The 18,689-nt window shown below is 40.5% G+C and overlaps 1 protein-coding gene across 3 annotated transcripts in view; it reads right to left on the bottom strand.

Annotated features, from left to right (window-relative positions):
• Window positions 1-17,024, bottom strand: part of MANBAL (mannosidase beta like) — a 49,442-nt gene extending 32,418 nt beyond the window's left edge. Inside the window, exon 1 of one of the 3 annotated variants that reach the window (XM_004466584.3) lies at window positions 16,975-17,024. The gene's annotated coding sequence lies outside the window, so the exon portion shown is untranslated. Of the gene's footprint in view, window positions 1-16,540; window positions 16,565-16,820; window positions 16,944-16,974 lie in introns of those variants that run through there. The other 2 variants (XM_071211700.1, XM_058287064.2) reach the window with 2 other exon arrangements.
• Window positions 17,025-18,689: the final 1,665 nt, after the last annotated feature.

Below are 18,689 nucleotides of genomic sequence, written 5' to 3'. Positions count from 1 at the left end.
AATAATGAGGCAATATGGAAAACATGAGCCAAATGGACATGGTAACAATCAGATGATGATATCTTATCTGCAGCAAATGTTTCACCACAGTGTGGTGTGTTGATGAAGGGGTGTTGCTTGGGAATTCTGCACATGTGCATGACTGTTTTATGAGTTTACAACTTCTGTCATAAAAAATATATTTAAAAAATAATAATAAGGTGTGTCAGGGGAAATACACACCAAATGTAAGATAAGGACTATGATTAGTAGTAAAATTTTGACAGTATTCTTGTATAATTTGTAACAAACGTCTCAAGACAATGCAAGGTGTTGGTGGAGGGTTGATGTATGGGACTCCTGTATGATGTAATGCATGTTTGCTTTAACAACAAGCATGTTATTGGTGGTAGGGTGAGTCATGAAGAGTCCTGTATGATGTTATATATGTATGTTTTTTAAGTTCACAACTATTATTATACACTTATTGTTTATGTATGTTTATGTATGAATGATATACCATAATAAATTAATTTTTTAAAAAACTTATGGGATACAATGTGGGCAATCCTGAGAGGGCAATTTATAGCCCTAAATGCATATATAAAAAAGAAGAGGTAAAATCGGAGATCTAATTGAATAAGTGGAGAAAAGAGAAAAAGAATAGCAAACCATTCCTAAGCAAGCAGAAGGAAAGAAATAATAAAGATTAGAGCAGAAATATGAATTGAGAACAACAACAACAAAATAGAGAAAATCAACAAATCCAAAAGCTGGTTCTTCGAGAAGACAAATAAAATTGACAAACCAACAGCAAGACTAATAAAGGAAAAAAGTTAGAAAATGCAAATAAATATAATCAGAAATGAAAGGGCTGAAGTTATGACCCCACAGAAATAAAAAGGATCATAAGAGGATTTTTTAAGAAAGTGTATGCCAACAAACTAGACAACCTAGTTGAAATGGACAAATTCCTAGAAATGCACAAACAACCTACACTGATGCTACAAGAAATACAAAACTTAACAAATCAAATTTAAAGAGATTGAATTCATCATCAAAAATCTCCCAGCAAGGAAAAGTCCAGGACCAAATGGTTTCACAGGTGAATTCTACCAAGCATTTCATGAAGAATTAACACCAATCCTGTTTGGGAAAATTACCCAATATATTTCATGAAGCCAATATCACCCTAATACCAAAGCCAGATAAAGATACTACAAGAAAATTACAGGCCAATAATGTCTCTAATGAACATAGATGCAAAAATTCTCACCAAAATATTAATACTTACAAACAGAACCCAACAGCTTATCACAAAAAAGGTCTATACATCACAACCAAGTGTGATTTATTCCTGGTATGCAAGACTGGTTCAACATAAGAAGAGGAATTAATGTAACATACCACATTAACAAATTGAAGGAAAAAAAACAATGCAGAAAAGGCATTCGACAAAATCTAGCATCCTTTCTTGATGAAAACACTTCAAAAGACAGGAATAGAAGGAAAATCCCTCAATATGATAAAGGGCATACATGAAAAACCAAGAGCCAACATTATATTCAATGGGGAAAGGTTGAAAGCTTTCCCTCTAAGATCAGACACAAGACAAGAATGCCCAGTGTCACCACTGTTATTCAACATTGTGCTAGAAGTCACAGAGCAATTAGACAAGAAAAAAGTTAATAAATAAAAGGCAACCAAATAGGAAAAAAGGAAATAAAACTCTATTTGCGGATGACATGATCCTATACTTAGAAAATTCTGAAATGTCTACCACAAAGCTACTTGAGCTAATAAATGACTTCAGCAAGTGGCAGGATACAAGATCAACACACAAAAATCAGTAATGTTTCTGTACACTAGTATAGAACAATGTAAGGAGTAAAATCAGGCAGAAAATTCTATTTCCAGTAGCAACAAAAAGACTCAAATATCTAGGAATTAATTTAACCAAATAAGTACAGAACCTATATGCAGAAAACTCAAAACAATGCTAAAAGAAATCAATGAAGACCCAAATAAATGGAAAGATATTCCATGTTCATAGATTGAACTATCATAAGGATGTCAAACTTACCCAAACTGGTTTATAGATTCAAGACAATACCAATCAAAATTCCAACAGCCTATTTTACAGAAATAGAAGAGGAAACTACCAAATTCACTTGGAAGGGAACATGTACTTGACTACCCAAATCATTCTAAGAATGAAGAGCAATGAGGGAGGAATTTCACTGTCTTATCTTGAAACATATTACAAAGCTGTAATATGTTTCAACATGGTATTGTCAGAAAGACAGACACATCGATCAGTGGAATAGAATTGAAAGTTCTCACTTCTACAGTCAACTGGTGTTTGATAAAACTACCAACTCCATATTACTAGGGCAAAATAGCCTTTTCAACAAATGGGGCTAAAATGGACATCTATAACCAAAAGAATGAAAAGAGAACCCTAAATCACTTCCTATACAAGATTCAACTTAAAATGGATCAAAGACCTAAATATAAAGCCAAGATCATAAAACTACTAGAAGAAAACATAGGGAAACATCTTACATCTTATCTATCTTGTGGTAGGTGTCAGATCCTTGGACCTTACACCCAAAGCACATGCAACAAAAGAAAAAAAATAAATAAATGGGACTGCCTCAAAATTAAACACTCTTGAACCTCACAGGACTTTGTCAAAAGGGTGAAAAGACTGCTGACTCAATGAAAGAAAATATTTGGAAATCGCATGTCTAATAAAGGTTTAATATCCACAATATATAAAGAGAGTTACAATTCCACAATAAAAAGACAAACAACCTGATTTAAAAATGGGCAAAAGGCTTGAATAGACATTTGTCCAAAGAAGAAATAAAAATGGCAAAAAAGCACATAAAAAAAATGTTCAGCATCACTAATGATTAGGGAAATGCAAATCAAAACTACAATGAGATATCATTTCACACCTATCAGAATTGTGACTATTAAAAAGACAGAGAGGGGAAGCGGACTTGGCCCAGTGGTTAGGGGGTCCGTCTACCACATGGGAGGTCCACGGTTCAAACCCCGGGCCTCCTTGACCCGTGTGGAGCTGGCCCATGCGCAGTGCTGATGCGCGCAGGGAGTGCCGTGCCACACAGGGGTGTCCCCCGCGTAGGGGAGCCCCACGCGCACGGATTGCGCCCGGTAGGGAGAGCCGCCCAGCGCGAAAGGAAAGTACAGCCTGCCCAGGAATGGCGCCGCTCACATTTCCCATGCCGCTGACAACAACAGAAGCAGACAAAAGAAACAAAAGAAACAAGACGCAGCAAATGGACACAGAGAACAGACAACCAGGGGAGGGGGGGGGCGGAATTAAATAAATAAATAAATCTTAAAAAAAAAAAAAAAAAGACAGAGAACTACAAGTGTTGGAGAGGATGTGAGAGATAGGAACACTTATTCACTGCTGATGGGAATGCAGAATAGTACAGCCACTGTAGAGGACTGTTTGGAAGTTCCTAAAGAAGTTGAATATAGACTTGCCATGTGACCCTGCTACTGGGTGTATACCCAGAAGAACTGAGAGCAGTGACATGAACAGAAATCTGCACACCTATGTTCATAGTGGCATTATTCACGATTTCCAAAAGATGGAAACAACCCAGCTGTCCATCAACTGATGAATGGTTAAACAAAATGTGGTGTATACACACAATGGAATATTACATACCTGGAAGAAGAAATGAAGTCATAAAGCATATGACAACAATGGATAAACCTGGAGAACATTATGTTGAGTGAAGCAAGCCAGACACAAAAGGACCAATACTGTATGACTGTGCTACTATAAACTAAATATATTGCATAACATATTGCATGATTCCATTTATATAAAATTCAAATATAAATCAATTTATAAAGATGAAATTTGATTAGTGGTTATATAGGGTCAGGAAAGGCATGCTAAGTAAGAGGTGTGGCATTTTTCTCTTTGGAGTAATGAAATAATGTTAAAATTTTCTGTGATGATGAATACACAACATTGTGATTATACCAAAAGCCATTGATTATACACTTTAGATAGATCATATGGTATGTTCACACACCTCAATAAAACTGCTTAATAAATAAATAATTGTGTAAGAACAGCTAGAAATAGCAGCTATGTAGAGTAGGGGAAACAGACTGAGGGGTGAAGAATTTTCTCGTTTGTTTTATTATTACTGAAATACTGAAAATGCTCTAATAATGACTGAAGTGATGATTGCACAACTATATGACTATAGCAAATACCACTGATTGTATACTCTGGATGAACTGTATGCTTTATTAAGATGTATCAATAAAATTGATTTGTTTTTTTGAAACACACACACAAATCCAGCATGGTATTTGCATAAAGATAGACTCATTGATCAGTAGAATAGATTTGAGATTTCAGAAATAAACCCTTACCTCTATGTCCAACTGGTTTTTGACAAACCTACCAAGTACACATTACTGGGACAAAACAGTCTCTTCAACAAATGGTACTAGAAGAAGTGGATAACTAAAACCAAAAGAATGAAAGAGGACCCCTATCTCAGCATCTATACAAGAAGCAACTCAAAATGGATCAAAGACCTAAATATAAAACCCTGGGCCATTAAACTACTAGAAGAAAATATAAGGAAAGATCTTCAAGAGCTTGTGTTAGGTGATAGTTTCTTGGATCTTACACCCAAAGCACCAGCAACAAAAGGAAAAACAGATAAACGGGATCTCCTCAAAATTAAGCACTTCTGGGAGCAGATGTGGTTCAAGCGGTTGAGTGCCCACCTCCCACATGCGAGGTCCCAGGTTTGGTTCCGAGTACCTCTGGAATAAACAAAAATAAACAACAAGCAAAACAAATGAGAAAAAAACAACTCAGGAAAGCCAATGTGGCTCAGTGGTTGAGGGCTAGCATCAAGGTCCCAGGTACATTCCCGGGCAAAAATTAAATACTCCTGCACCTCAAAAGACTTTGTCAAAAGGGTGCAAAGGCAGCTGACGCAATAGGAGAAAATATTGGGATATCACATATCTGATAAGGGTTTAATATCCATGATATATAAAGAGATGCTACAACTCAACAATAAAAAGACAAATGACCTGATTGAAAAATGGACAAAAGTCTTGACTAGACATTTGTCCAAAGAAGAAATACAAATGGCAAAAAAATATGAAAAATTGTTCACCACCATTTACAATTAGGAAAATGCAAATCAAAGCTATTAGAAGGGGCACTATTAAAAAGACAGAAAACTACAAGTGTTGGAGAGGGTGTGGAGAGATAGGAACAGTTATTCACTGTTAGGAATGTAGAATGGTACAGTCACTGAGGAGGACTGTTCAGCAGGTCCTAAAGAAGATGAGTATACGGGAAACGGACTTTGGCCCAGTGGTTAGGGCGTCCGTCTACCACATGGGAGGCCCGCGGTTCAAACCCTGGGCCTCCTTGACCCGTGTGGAGCTGGCCCATGCGCAGTGCTGATGCGCGCAAGGAGTGCCGCGCCACGCAGGGTGTCCCCCGCGTAGGGGAGCCCCACGCGCAAGGAGTGCGCCCATAAGGAGAGCCGCCCAGCGTGAAGGAGGGAGCAGCCTGCCCAGGAATGGCGCCGCCCACACTTCCCGTGCCGCTGACAACAACAGAAGCGGACAAAGAAACAAGAAACAAGACGCAGCAAAAAGACACAGAAAACAGACAACCGGGGGAGGGGAGGGGAATTAAATAAATAAATAAAAATCTTTAAAAAAAAAAAAAAAAAGAAGAGAGTATAGATTTGCCACATGAGCTGGCAATACCACTACTGGTTATTATATATACCCAGGAGAACTGAGAGCAGTGATACAGACATCTGTACACCGATGTTCATAGTGGCATTATTCACGATTGCTAAAAGATGGAAACAACCCAGGTGTCCATCAACTGATAAATGTATAAACAAACTGTGGTATATACACATGATGAAATATTATGCAGCTGTAAGAAGAAAAGAAGTCATAAAGCATACGGCAACATGGATGAACCTGGAGGACATTATTTTGAGTGAAGCAAGCCAGACACAAAAGGACAAATACTGTATGACTGTGCTATTATGAACTAAATATATTATGTAAACCCACGGAGTCACCAGAATATGAGAATGAGGTCAGTGAATGAAAAGCTGAGGAAAGCTTTTTACCAATGGAAAAGAATTGGTAAAAAGGATGTGTGTTGCCACACTGACGAAAGAGTTTGGTGATGTGGGAGGAGGGGGGGTGGGGTGGGGAGTGGGGGTATATGGGATCCTCTTGTATTTTTTTAATGTAACATTTTTTTTATTCATTTATTCATTTCTCTCCCCTTACCCCCCACCCTCCACACCCCCCACCCCGGTTGTCTGTTCTATGTCTATTTGCTGCGTCTTGTTTCTTTGTCCGCTTCTGTTGTCAGTGGCATGGGAATCTGTTTCTTTTTTTTGCGTCATCTTGCTGTGTCAGCTCTTTGAGTATGCGGTGCCATTCCTGGGCAGGCTGCACTTTCTTTCACACTAGGTGGCTCTCCTTATGGGGCACACTCCTTGCACGTGGGGCTCCCCTATGCATGGAACACCCCTGCATGGCATGGCACTCCGTGTGCACATCAGCACTGCGCATGGGCCAGGTCCACATGAGTCAAGGAGACCCGGGGTTTGAACCACGGACCTCCCATGTGGTAGACAGACGCCCTAACCACTGGGCCAAGTCTGCCGCCTAATGTAACATTTTGTATGATCTATGTTTAAAAAAATACGCCACTGGGAAGTGGCTGTGGCTCAATCGAATGGACTCCCATCTACCATATGGAAGGCCCTGGGTTCGCGTCCCAGGGCCTCCTTGTGAAGGCAAGCTGGCCGGTGCCCATGGAGAGCTGATGGCCCGTGCCTGCGGAGAGCTGGTGCAGCAAGATGATGCAACAAAGGCAGACAAGAAGACACAGAAGAACACGCAGCAAATGGACACAGAGAGCAGACAGCAAGCAAGCCGCAAGGAGGAGGAATAAATAATCAATCAATCAATCAATCAATCAATCTTTAAAAACACACACACACCACTAGCCTGCAAACCTGAAAGAAAAAAAAAAGGTCCTTTTTACAATGCATCCACACAGGAATGGGTTAAGAACATATTTTTCAAATGTACATCACTATTCCAATGTGTTAAGAATACAATGACCCAGGGGAAAATACAAGTAATGTAACTTATGGACTACAGTTAACAATAATAATGTAGTATTATTATACAGTAATAATGTAATATTATGCCTCAAGGACAACAAAGATACTATAGCAATACCAAGGGTCATTAACAGGGGAGTGTGAGGGGGTACGGGATTTGTCTTTTTGGAGTAATCAAAATGTTATAAAATTGACTGATGGGACAACACAACTCTGTGCTAAAACTGAAAGCCACTGAGTGTAACTTCAGAAGGATTATACAAGGCATGGGACTGTAAAACACAGGGAACCCTGTGGTAGATGATGGACTGTGGTTAACAGAACAAATATGAGAACCTTCTCTCATGAACTATAACGTATATACAATATTAATACATGGTGTTAATAACAGGGTTGTTTATGGGGAAAATACACCTAATGTAAGCTATGGACTATAATTAGTAGGAATATTTGGATGTTCTTTTTATAAACTGTAACAAATGGCCCTTGACAATGCAAGATATTGGTGGTGGGGTGGTGTATAGGGATCCTATATGTTTTTTTTTTTTTAAAGATTTATTTATTTCTCTCCCGTCCCCCATCCCCCACCACCCCAGATGTCTGTTCTCTGTGTCTTTCTGCTGCGTCTTCTTTGTCCGCTTCTGTTGTTGTCAGTGTTATGGGAATCTGTGTTTCTTTTTGTTGCATCATCTTGTGTCAGCTCTCCGTGTGTGTGGCACCATTCCTGGGCAGGCCGCACTTTCTTTTGCGCTAGGTGGCTCTCCTTATGGGGTGCACTCCTTGCGCGTGGGATTCCCCTACGCGGGGACACCCCTGCATGGCAGGGCACTCCTTGCGCGCATCAGCACTGCACTTGGGCCAGCTCCACACGGGTCAAGGAGGCCCGGGGTTTGAACTGTGGACCTTCCATGTAGTAGACGGATGCCCTAACCACTGGGCCAAGTCCACTTCCTAAGGGATCCTATATGTTATACATGATTGTTTTGTAAACTCACAACTTCTCTGATAAAAAATACTAAATCTTGGGGGGGAAAAAAAGATGGGTGCTAATCTTTGGAAATGAATAGAAAAGGTGAGAGCCCAACAGAATGTTTGTAACTAGCAGTGCTATTATATGGGTATGACAGTGGTTGACAGGGAAAGTCTAAGGTTATGTATATTACTAGAAGAAACACTAAAAAATATAGCATCGTAAAACCTCGTGAAATATGAATATAGTTATTATTGCATATATAAGATTGTTTTTCTTTGAAACTGAACAAATGTAATTATGTATGTTAATATAAGATGTTAATATCAGGTGAAAAAACATGCTAAGGGGAAAAATACAAAGTATAACATTGTATGATTCCATTTATATAAAATGTAAATATAAATCAAGTTATAAAGATGAAATTAGATTACTTTTTATGCAATGTGGGGGAAGGATAGAGGGATTGAGAGGTGTCTGCTAAGGGGTGTGGATTTTTTTTTTTTTTTGAGTAATGGAATAGTTTTAAAAATTTTTGTGGTGATGAATGCACAACACTGTGATTATCCTAAAAGTCACTGTACACTTTGGATAGATAGTATGGTATGTGATACATAAATAATGAGCGCAATGGGAAAAAAAGAATATAAATGCAAAAATCTTCAACAAAATGTTAGCAAACTGAATCTAGCTGCATATTAAAAGGATTATACACAATGACCAAGAGAAATTTATCCCAGGAAAGCAAGAATGGTTTAACATATGAAAATCAACCAATGTAATACAACCATATGAACAGATCGAAGGAAAACAACAACACATGGTCATCTCAATTGATGAAAAAAAGCATCTGACAAAATCCCTTTTATAATAAAAACACTCAACAAATTAGGAATAGAGGGAATTTGCAAAACCTGATAAAGGTATCTGTGAAAAACCCACAGCTAACATCATACTCAATGGTGAAAGACTGAAAGTTTCCCACTAAGAGCAGAAACAAAACAAAGATATCCACTCACACTAGTTCTCTATTCACACGGTATTGGAAGTTCTCAACAGGGCAGTTAGGCACGAAAAAGAAATAAAAGTCATCTGAATTAGAAAGCAAAAATAAAATTACATCTATTCACAGATGATATGATCATATTTATATAGAACACCCTAAAGAATCCATAGCAAAAAAAAAAAAACTATTAGAGATAATAAATTCAGCAAAGTTGGAGGATACAAGATCAACATATAAAAATCCTACTTTCTGAAAAGGAAATAAAGAAAACATTTCCATTTTCAAGAGCATCTAGAAGAATAAAATACCTAGAAATAATTCTAACCAAGAAGGTACAAGACTTGTATATTAAACACTACAAAACGTTATTGAACAGGGAAGTCGATTTGGCTCAACTGATAGAGCATCCGCCTATCACATGGAAGGTCCAGGGTTCAAACCCAGGGCCTCCTGACCCGTGTGGTGAGCTGGCCCACACGCAGTGCTGATGTGTGCAAGGAGTGCCATGCCATGCAGGTGTGTCCCCCTTGTAGGGGAGCCCCACGTACAAGGAGTACACCCCGTAAGGAGAGCCGCCCCACGTGAAAAAAGTGCAGCCTGCCCAAGAGTGGCGCCATACACACAGAAAGCTGACGCAACAAAGAAAGACACAGATTCCCAGTGCCACCGACAAGGATACAAGCCGTCACAGAAGAACACACAGCAAATGGACACAGAGAGCAGATAATTGTGGGGGAGGGGGAGAAATATAAATAAATCTTAAAAAAAAAAAAACAACCTTATTGAACAAAATTAGGATAGACCTAAATATAAAGACATCCCGTATGCACGGACTAGAAGACTTAATATTGTTAAGATGGCCAATACTCCCAAATTGATCTACAGATTCAATGCAACTCCAACTGCCTTTTTGAAGAAATGGACAAGCTAATCCTAAAATTCTTATGGAATTGCAAAGGATTCCGAATAGCCATAACAATCTTGAAAAAGCATAAAGTTAGAGGACTCCCACTTCTCAATTTCCCAAAACTTTACTACAAAGCTACAGTAATCAAAACAGTGTGATACTAGAGTAAGGACAGACATACAGATGGAATAGAATTGAGAGTCCAGAAAAAACTCACACAACCATGGTCAACCGATTTTCAGCAAGAGTACTAGGACCATTCAAAGAGGGAAAGAACAGTCTTTCCAACAAATAGTGCTAGGACAGCTGGATATCCACATGCAAAAGAATGAAGCTGGACCCTTCTCATATCGTATACAAAAATTAACTTACAATGTATCAGACTTAAATGTAAGAGATAAAACTATAAAACTCTAAGAAGAAATATGTGTAAAAGGACCAGAGTAGAAGCATGGAGACCAACTAGGAAGTGACGACATTCAAAAAGGGATGTTTTCACCAGGATGGCAGTAGTGGAGGTGGTAAATTCTCAGATTATGGACATATTGACAAGCAACAGGATTGCTGAAGTGAAATCTAAAAGAAGGACATTAAAATAATCCCTGAGGGCAATGAAGCTACCCTGTATGATACTATAATAATACAAAACATTATACATTTGTCAAACCCATAAAACTTCATAGCACAAAGAGTAAACCTTAAAGCACACAAATTTTTTAAAATTATATAGGGAGTCAGGGTATCCAGGATGGAATGCAGAATGTGACAAAAGAATCTAACTGTATTAAAATGTAAGAAAGAACCTCACTGAAGAATTCAGTGAATAAATAAGGTCAGAACTAAGTAACTTTAGAGAAAAGTAGAGCACAGGTTCATGACCAGGGGGCCACGGAACCCTAAGGGGTCTGTGGAAAGATTTCAGAAGGTCCGTGCGCTTGAATTGAAAAAAATCAACTTATTATCTTTATTTTCTCTGACCTATAACTGAAATCTAGCATTTCCTTCACTTATGAATGTATGCAATAAATAAATCACAACAGTATTCATTTCACCTGACTGGCAAAAGTGTCTGTGAAACAAAAATGGTTAAAAACCCCTGGAGGAGAGTCTAAAGGCAAAACAAACTATACATAAATTGTATTCTAGTTGATAAAGTAGTTTCCCACAAGAGTACAGGTTATCAATTCTGAAAGCACTTAACGGAACAACTAAGTGAAATGGTGGCTGGTAAGAGCCAAGTTCATCACTGTTGGAATAATGGCTACAGATAAGCAAGAGAAAGAGGCCAGATGAACCATATAGTAATGGATGAGAGCTGGAGACATCAGTATGAACTCCCTGTTTAGCTCAGCAGATACAGATGGTTACATACAGAAGTATTTATAGATATGTATATATACATAGATATACTAACATATATCTCCTCGCTCTGACAGCCTAGAAGTAAGGAGATCCCAGGAACAATGAGCATACCCAGACCTTGGTTCCTAATACCATTCTCCAACAAAAGCATTCAGGGTTCCTTGGAGAATTGGCTGACTCTAGAGCTGGGACAGGACATATACAAGATAACCCTGAAGCATCTGTAGTGCCAAAAAGTAAGAAAGTACTAAAAAAACAAAAAATTGAAAAACAACCAAATAACCACCATCACAACAGAGTATGTCAAAGGGATACAGAAGGCAATTGAAAGAGCTCCCAAAGGCTAAAGCTGAAACAATTTTGACAATAAAATAAAGAAGTACTATACTATAACCCAGAGTATTAAATAAATATCCATGAATATATATTGGTATAAATAAATGATTAAATAAATAAATAAATGGGGAAGAATTAGACAAATTGCTCAGGCAAAATTTCAGATAATTTATGTCAGATACTCTGTCTTTAAGTGTGGAAACATAAATTCCACATTCCTTAAGTATGGGTTGCACATAGTGGGGGAAAAAAAGTGTAGGGAAAAAAAGAGTAATTTTACAGTGGAAAAGCCTGACAAACACTACTACCTCCAGTCAGGTGATCAAAATCAACATCAACAGCAATGTCATATTGATAGTATGTACCCTTGAGATATGATGAGAATAGCACTTTACCTCTGTGCTCCTTCCCCTCAAAACCCATAATTCCAGACTAACCATGAGAAAAACATCAGACAAATCTCAAATGAGAGGCATCCTATGAAATACCTGACCAGTAATCCACAAAACTATCAAGGTCATCAAAAATATGAAAGTGTGAGAAACTGTCACAACAAAGAAGAGACTACAGAGACAAGACAACTAAATGTAACATAGTATCCTGGATGGAGACCCTGAAACAACAACAAAAAGATATTAGGGAAATACTGAAGAAATCTGAATAAAGTATGGACTTTTGTTAATAATGTATCGGGAGCGGATGTGGCTCAAGCACTTGAGCGCCCACCTCCCACATGGGCAGTCCCAGGTTCAGTTCCCAGTGCATCCTGAAAAAACAAAAACAACAAGTAAAAACAATAAAAAACCAACTCAGGGAAGCCAATATGGCTCAGTGGTTGAACACTGATTTCCCACATATGAGGTCCTGGGTTTAATTCCCAGCCCTTGGTACCTCAAATAATAATAATAATAATAGTAATAATAATGGGGAAGAAGATTTGGCCCAATGGATAGGGTGTCTGCCTACCACATGGGAGGTCCAAGGTTCAAACCCAGGGCCTCCTGACCCATGTGATGAGCTGGCCCACACGCAGTGCTGATGCGCGCAAGGAGTGCCGTGCCATGCAAGGGTGTCCCCCGCATAGGGGAGCCCCACGTGCAAGGAGTGCGCCCCATAAGGAGAGCCGCCCAGCGTGAAAAAAGTGCAGCCTGCTCAGGAATGGCGCCACCCACACGGAGAGCTGACGCAACAAGATGACACAACAAAAAGAGACACAGAGGGAGTGCTGTATATTATATATATACATTGCTGTGGTCTAGGACTCCTGTGAAGAAAAGCTGAATAATTAGGGGGGGGGGGGGAAAAAAAAAAGAAAAAAAAGAAAAAAATAGGATGTGGAATTTTTTCAAGTCAACATTCTTTATCTAAGTTCTTTATCTAACTTTATCCAAGTTCTTTATCTATCCTTTAAACTCATCGCTATATGCCATTCCCTAGTAAGGGACCATGACATTATATTGGGCTTCAAATTTCGGGGAGTTCTGGATCACAGAGTGTTTCAACAATGGCAATGGAGGGATACTGGTATGGGATACCAATGACAGGTGATATATGACTGACAGGGAGCTGTACAGAACATATGTCCAGGGTGCATGGTAATGTTTGGATATACTCATAGTGGCAACAATTAAAAACCACAGTAGGGGGGGTACTGGGTTCCTGGCCAGTGGTGCTCTGTCGTGGTCCCTAGGGGAGCAGCGACAGTCTCCCAGGTACAGTGGTGGGGACCGGGAGGGAGTGAGGGTTCAACAGTGAGCCCCTGATACTAATGACTATGCTTGTGAGCTGATAAACCCAAAATAATAACAAGGCCTAGAGCAACTTTGTGCCTGGGAATTTCCTTCTGTCAGCCTTCATGTTACTCAAATGTGGCCAGTCTCGAAGCCAAACTCAGCATGTAAATGCAATGCCTTCCCCCCAGCGTGGGACATGACACCCGGGGATGAGCCTCCCTGGCAACGAGGGACCACTATCAACTACCAACTGATGATGCAACTGGAAAATGACCTTATACGGAAGGTTCAATGCGGATCAGCAGAATATCCATGTCTACATAAAATACCATGACTTTAAAATGCTGTTTGACCTAAAGTAAGGGGGAAATGGAAAGGAGAAATGAGTTTATATGGCTACGAGTTTCTAAAAAAGAGTCTGGAGGCTGGCAGAAGGTTTGCCCTCATGCACAACTGAGCAGAGTCAGAGAGACAGATAAAGCAGATACAACCCCCAGATATTGGTTCCTTTGAGGGCTAAAGAGACCCATGGGAGTTATGGTCATGGCCGATGGGGTTAACTACCAGGGCAGATGGCCCCTCTTTGGAAATGGTGTTTATGTGTGATGAATCTGGACTCAGATGGGATCTCCCTTCATAAGACTTTCATGCTAATGTGCTGGAGGTGCAGTTAATGTTGGGGTTTAAGATATATTTAGGGGATTTGAATCTCTGGACTGACAATGTGATAGCCAGATCCTGAGCCTCAACAGACTCCAGCACCTACAATCTGATTTATTGGACTTACCACACTCAGCTAAGATGGAGGTGAAGAAGGACAACCACCACACCATGGAGCCTAGAGTCATTACAACTGAAAATGGGAGGATTGCATCCAGCATCCATGTGGAATCTGAGCCTCCTCTTGACATAAAGGTGCAATGGACACAACCAATCCAGTGTCCACATAGAAGAGGTGGCATTGGATTGGGAAAAGTGGACATAATGGACAAAGGGTATGGGGAAAGGCAGGAAGAGATGAGAGGTGGAGGCGTCTTCGGGACATGGAGCTGCCCTGGATGGTGCTTCAGAGGTAATCACCGGACATTGTAAATCCTCACAGGGCCTACATGATGGAATAGAGGAGAGTATGGGCCATGATGTGAACCAATGTATATGAGGTGCAGAGGTGCCCAAAGATGTACTTACCAAATCCAATGGATGTGTCATGATGATGGGAACGAGTGTTGTTGGGGGGGGGAGAGGGGGGGTGGGGGGGTGGGGTTGAATGGGACCTCACATATATATTTTTAATGTAATATTATTACAAAGTCAATAAAAAATAAAAAAATAAAAAAAAATAAAAAAAAAAAAGAGACACAGATTCCAGGTGCCACTGAGAAGAATACAGACGGACACAGAAGAACACGTAGTGAATGGACACAGAGAGCAGACAACTGGGGGGCGGGGAAGGGGAGAGAAATAAAAAATAAATTTAAAAAAATAATAATGTATCAATACTGGTTCATTAACTGTAACAAACGTATCACACTAATGTAAGATCCTAATAATATAGAAAGCTGTGTGTGGGTATTTGGGTAGTCTCTGTAGTATCTCTGCAATAATTTTGTAAATCTAAAACTGTTCTAAAATAAGTTTACTGAAAAAAAAAAAAAAGAATGAGCCAACAGATTGAAAGAAATAACCCCTGAGACTTGCATAGCTCTCCAGAATTAATATATAATAACTAACTAAATCATCTCTAAGACTGGAAAACCCAGAGTCCAAAATTGCTAAAGGTCTCACAAACTCCCACCTTCCCCCTACTGTAGCACAGTGTTTTGGCTGGGAATTCTTGGCTTCTAGTGAAGCAATTTAAATACTCTGTTCTAACATCATTAGCCATTAGGGAAATGCAAATTAAAAGTATTAGACACCACTTCACACCCACTAGAATGGACAGTACTTAAAAACAGAAAACAACAAGCATTGGCAAGGGTATGGAGAAATAGAAACCCTCATACACTATTAATGGAAATGTATAATGATGCAGCTCTGTGGAAAACAGTTTAGAGGTTCCTGAGAAGGTAAAACATAGAACTACCATGTGACCCTGCAATTCCACCTCTAGGTATATACCCAAAAGAATTGAAAACAGAGAATCAAAAAGATACTTGTAAAGCCATGTTCATAGCAGCATTATTCACAAGAGTGAAAAGATGGAAGCAACCCAAGTATCCATCAATAGATGATCAGATAACAAAATGTGTTCGATCCACACAACGAATTATTATGCAGCCATAAAAAAAGAAACTAAGGGCTTACATGCTATAACATGTGTGAACCTTGAACAACAAGTTGAGTGGCAGACACAGGACATTGTATGATCTCTCTCATAATAATTAATAATTAGAATAAGCAAATTCATAGAGACAGAAAGAATAGTGGTTACCAGGGTTGGAGGGAGTGGGGAAGAAAGGGTTATTCCTTAATGGGTTGCGAGTTTCTATTTGTAATGATGAAAATGTTCTGGAAAAAGGGGTGAAAATTACACCGCAATGTCAATGTACTTAATGTGACAGAACTGCACACTTGAAAATGGTTAAATATGCTGTTTATGATATATATATTTTTTACCACATAAGAAAAAAAGGGGAGGGAGGGACCTCTGTTATGAGAAGTCACCTGAAACAGACTGTGGAATATAAAACCGGTGTCAGCAGGAGTTATTCCGCCTTTCAGCAATGGACTGTACACCCAGACCTGTACCAATAAAACAAATTCCCAAGAACTGCTCAGAATTGGATCTGAATTTCGTCCTGTGCAAGGCTGAGCCATTTTCCAAAACAAAGTTACAACTGGCATCCAGTGGGCTGTAAATGATGTGCAGATCACCCGGAAATTTTAATTATTAAATCTGAATTGGTTTCCACCACTTTAAAAACGATGAGATTTCACATCAAGATTCATTTCCCGCTTCTCTTTAAAAGACTTACTCCGTCCAACAAACGGGCTATGTATCGAACTGCTCTACATTCACCATCTCGTTTAATTCTCAACCTCACGTACCCTTTACAGAGGAGGAAACTGAAAACCAGAGAGCAGATACGACTTGCCCACGGTCACTGAGCAAGACGGGAGCACAATCGGGACTCGAACCCAGGCCAGGCTTCTCCTAATGGTCCAAGCGTGGGAGAAAAGACCCCGAAGTTGGTCTGAGGACCCCCGGGTTCTGGCCCAGGTTTTGAACTAAAGGGCAAGGCAGCACCAGGAGAGGCGTCCGCCTCCCGGGGCCTCAGATTTCCCTCTGCAAGTAACTTCCTAACGAGCCTCGTAGGAAATTACTCACACCGTTCGCAGAGAGACGCCCGGGCCAGCCGAAGCGACTACCCACGGACAGTTCGGACGCCACACCCCAGCCCACCCATTCCGTTAGTCCTTGCCCTGTCCCCGACGCTGCCCCGCCCGGAATGCAGGCCTGCGGTCGGCGCCGCCGCACTCACCTCGCGCGCCTCCGCGCCGCTCCCCCGGAAGTGGTTCCTCGCAACCCCGGAGTCCGGAAGTGACATATACTAAGCAAATGCCTGCTCAGCTCCGCCCACGTCGCTAAAATTGTCTGTGGGTTGGCGCCCCATCTCTGTGGCGCTTTTGTCCTCATAGTATGGGTTTGAGCCGGAAAAGAGGCTTCAGGAAGCGAAATCCAGACGCCTTCGATCTCGAAGCCCCACGACAACTCAGCCCATTTTGGCAATCATTTATAGAGGCCTTAATTCTATGCTAAGCCCTAGGCTAGGTGCACAGGATGCAAGAGGGAGACAGACACAAATTCTTATAATTTAAGCCGAAGCAAATATTTATAATTCGTTCAAAAACATTCACCGAGAAAAAGCACACACGCAAAAAATCACCAAGAACCTACTGCATGCCATGTCTAAACTAGGTTTTGCAGGGGGCAAGAAAAAACAGCGTTCATTCATTCCGTAACCATCTGTTCCCTTGGTCAACAGATATTTACTGAGCACCTCACTTGTGTTGGTCACTGGGGATGCAATTGTGAACTAGACAAAATCAGTCTGATCTCAAGGAGCTTATGGTCTTATTGAGGAATAAAAAGCATAACCTTGCAAAAATATCTGAAAAGTCACTCCTGCCCCGGCTTCTGTGGATCAGACTTTGAGGGCATGGTCCTGCAGGAGAATATCAAATAAATAACTCCTGCCCCCTGCTTCTGTAAATCAGCCCGCAACCTTGCAGCTGCATTTTGCCTCTGAAACCCCTCTGCTTGCAAAATTTTGCCTAGCAACGCATTAGCCAATGAACAAAAGTTATGCTGATCCCACCTGAAATCCTGTATGAACCTATGAAAGCTGAAAAACAGGGCCCAGAATTTGGAGATTGACTGTCCTCTGGGCCTGTGCATAATAAAACTGTTCATCCACCTTTCTGGAGTGCCAGCTGTGAGTTTCTGCAAACCTCTGGCTTTGCTCCAACAGTCTAGTGAAGAAGACAAACTAAAAGAGTTCCAAGAGTGGGAATGGATGGGGCAAGTAGTGGGAGGAAAGGAGACCTAGTTTAGATAGAAAGTAGTAACCAGCCTACAAAATGGCCCCCAAGGATTCTTTTTTTTTTTTTTAATTCATTATAAACTTCATATTTAGAGAAGTTTTAGATCACATAAAAGTTACATCAAAAGTATAAGGGAGATGGAAGCAGACATGGCTCAACTGATAGAGCATCCGTCTACCATATGGCGTGTCCAGGGTTCAATCCCCAGGGCGTCCTGTCCCATGTGGTAAGCTGGCCCATGCACAGTGCTGCCAAGTGCAAGGAGTGCTGTGCCATGCAGGGACGCCCCCACGTAAGGGTGCCTCATGTGCAAAGGAGTGTGCCCCATAAGGAGAGTCACCCTGCATGAGAAAAGGGCAACCCGCCCAGGAGTGGCACCAAACATACAGAGAGCTGATGTAGCAAGATAAAGCAACAAAAAAGAGATGCAGATTCCCAGTGCCACCGGATGATGTAAGCAGAGGCAGAACACACAGTGCATGGACACAGAGAGCAGACAATGGAGGGCGGGGAGAGGAGAGAGAAATAAATAAAATAAATCTTAAAAAAAAAAGTATAAGGGAGAGGCATTACAGTAAGATGGTGGTGGAGTAAGGAGCTCCTAGAGTCTGCTCCTGCTACAGGGCAGTTAGTAAACACCCAGAGCTCTCTG

The sequence above is a fragment of the Dasypus novemcinctus genome, chromosome 24, assembly GCF_030445035.2.
Source record: "Dasypus novemcinctus isolate mDasNov1 chromosome 24, mDasNov1.1.hap2, whole genome shotgun sequence".
Classification (NCBI taxonomy): Eukaryota; Metazoa; Chordata; class Mammalia; order Cingulata; family Dasypodidae; genus Dasypus; species Dasypus novemcinctus.
This window is presented reverse-complemented; position numbering and strand designations above follow the sequence as displayed.